The sequence below is a fragment of the Hylobates moloch genome, unplaced genomic scaffold (assembly GCF_009828535.3).
Source record: "Hylobates moloch isolate HMO894 unplaced genomic scaffold, HMol_V3 SCAFFOLD_16, whole genome shotgun sequence".
In the NCBI taxonomy this organism is placed as follows: domain Eukaryota; kingdom Metazoa; phylum Chordata; class Mammalia; order Primates; family Hylobatidae; genus Hylobates; species Hylobates moloch.
Genome location: NW_026652291.1, coordinates 23,492,741 through 23,495,808, shown reverse-complemented (window position 1 = coordinate 23,495,808; position 3,068 = coordinate 23,492,741). Strand labels below are relative to the sequence as shown.

Genomic DNA, 3,068 nt, shown 5'->3' with positions numbered 1-3,068 from the left:
ACCAACTTGTTTTTAACAAAGGCCCCAAGAAAACACACTAGGGAAAGAACATCATCCTCAATAAACAGTGCTGGGAAAATTGTGTATCCATGTGCAGGAGAATGAAACCGAATCCTTTCTCTCACCATATAAAAAAATCAACAAAGATGGATTGAAGGTTTAAACATAAGGCCTGAAACTATAAAACTACTAGAAGAAACATAGTGAAAAATACTTCAGAACATTGGTCTGGGCAAAGATCTTAAAAGCACAGACAACTAAAAGAAAAATGGGCAAATGGGACTATATTAAACTAAAAAGCTTCTGCAAAGCAAAGGAAACAATCAACAGAGTGAAAAGACAACCTGCTGAATGACAGAAAATATTTGAAAACTATTTATCTGACAGGAGACTAATATACAGAATATATAAGGAACTCAAGCAATTCAATAATAATAGTAAAAACAGCCAGGCTGGGCGCGGTGGCTCACCCTGTAATCCCAGCACTTTGGGAGGCTGAGGTGGGTGGATCACGAGGTCAGGAGTTCAAGACCAGTCTGGCCAAGATGGTGAAACCTCATCTCTACTAAAAACTATAAAAATTAGCTGGGCATGCTAGCAGGTGCCCATAATCCCAGCTACTTGGGAGGCTGAAGCAGGAGAATCGCTTGAACCTGGGTGACAGAGGTTGCAGTGAGCTGAGATTGTGCCATTGCATTACAGCCTGAGTGACAAGAATGAAACTATCTCAAACAACAACAACAACAAATAATAATAATTTCATTAAAAAGTGGGCAAATGACATGAATAGACTATTCTCAAAAGTAGACATTGAAATGGCTAGCAAGTATATAAAAAATGCTCAATATCACTTTCTGGTGGTGTTTGTGAGCCCAGTAGCCACGTCTTACCTCGCTGATGATTGCGAGTCTGAGGAGGCTTATGACCCCTATGCTTATCCAGGCGACTATGGAGATCCAAAAGCAGGACCTTGCGTATGAGCGTCAGTATGAATAGCAAACCTATCAGGTAATGCCTGAAGTGATGAAAAACTCCATCTAGTATTTCCACAAAACTGTCTCGGATTTGACTGACCAGAAAGTGTATGAGCTACAGGCCAGTTGGGTCTCCAGTGATGTCATTGACCAGAAGGTGTATAGGATCCAGGACATCTATGAGAACAGCTGGACCAAGCTGACTGAAAGATTCTTCAAAAATACACCTTGGCCCAAGGCTGAAGCCATTGCTCCACAGGTTGGCAACAATACTGTCTTCCTGGTTTTATATAAAGAATTATACTACAGACACATATATGCCAAAGTCAGTGGGGGACCTTACTTGGAGCAGAGGTTTGAATCCTATTATAACAACTGCAATCTCTTCAACTATATTCTTAATGCTGATGGTCCTCCTTCCTTTGAACTACCCAACCAGGGGCTCTAGAATATCATTGATGAGTTCATCTACCAGTTTCAGTCATTCAGTCAGTACTGCTGTAAGACTGCCAAGAAGTCGGAGGAGGAGATTGACTTCCTTTGTTCCAGCCCCAAAATCTGGAATGTTCACAGTGTCCTCAATGTCCTTCATTCCTTGGTAGACAAATCCAACAGCAACCGACAGTTGGAGGTATACACAAGCAGAGGTGACCCTGAGAGCGTGGCTGGGGAGATACTTGGTTACTTCAGCCTGATGGGGCTTCTCTGCCTGCACTCCCTGTTAGGAGATTAGTACCAGGCCATCAGGGTGCTGGAGAACATCGAGCTGAACCAGAAGATCATGTATTCCTGTGTGTTAGAGTGCCAGGTCACCACATACTATTATGTTGGGTTTGCATATTTGATGATGCATTGCTACCAGGATGCCATTCAGGTCTTCGCCAATACCCTCCTCTACATCCAGAGGACCAAGAGCATGTTCCAGAGGACCACATATAAGTATGAGTTGATTAACAAGCAGAATGATCAGATGCATGTGCTGCTGGCCATTGCCCTCATGATGTACCCCATGCATGTCAATGAGAGCATTCACCTCCAACTGCAGGAGAAATATGGGGACAAGTTGCTGCGCATGCAGAATAGTCACCCACAAGTCTATGAAGAATTTTTCAGTTACTCCTGCCCCAAGTTCCTGTCGCCTGTAGTGCCCAACTATGATAATGTGTACCCCAAGTACCACAAAGAGCCCTTCCTTCAGCAGCTGAAGGTGCTTTCCAATGAAGAACAGCAGCAGGCCCAGCTTTCAAGTATCTGCAGCTTCCTCAAGCTCTACACCACCATGCCTGTGGCCAAGCTTGCTGGCTCCCTGGACCTTACAGAACAGGAGTTCCGGATCCAGCTTGTGGTCTTCAAACACAAGATGAAGAACCTGGTGTGGACCAGTGGCATCTCAGCCCTGGATGGTTAATTTTAGTTGGCCTCAGCGGTTGACTTCTACATCGATAAGGACATGATCCACATCACAGACACCAAGGTTGCCAAGCACTATGGGGATATCTTCATCCATCACATCCACAAATTTGAGGAGCTTAATCGAATCCTGAAGTAGATGGGACAGAGACCCTGATGACATTCACACATGTTATTCAGGAACCTGTTTTGACATATTATAGGCAGGAAGTGTTTGTGCTACCATGAAACCTTTACCTAGATCAGCCATCAGCCTGTCAACTCAGTTGACAAATTAAGGACCGAATGTTTCAAGTGGATCTCAGTAAAAGATCTTTGGAGCCAGAAAAAAAAAAAATGCTCGATATCACTAATCATCAGGGAAATGCAAATCAAAACCATGAGCTATCATCTTACCTTAGTTAGAATGGCTATAATTAAAAAGACAAAAAATAACAAATGCTGGTATAATTTAGAGCAAAGGGGATTCTTATACACTGTTGTTTGAAAAGTAAATTAGTACAACCACTATGGAAAACAGTGTGGACATTTCCCTAAAAACTAAAAATAGGACTACCATATGATCCAATAATCCCATGGTTGGGGATCTATCCAAAGGTAAAGAAATTAGTATTTCAAAGGCATACCTGTACTTACATGATTGTTGAGCACTATTCACAATAGCAAAGATCTGTAATCAACCTA

General features: G+C 42.5%; 1 pseudogene; it reads left to right on the top strand.

Annotated features, from left to right (window-relative positions):
* Window positions 1-1,021: 1,021 nt before the first annotated feature.
* Window positions 1,022-2,541, top strand: LOC116484786 (eukaryotic translation initiation factor 3 subunit L-like; annotated as a pseudogene).
* Window positions 2,542-3,068: the final 527 nt, after the last annotated feature.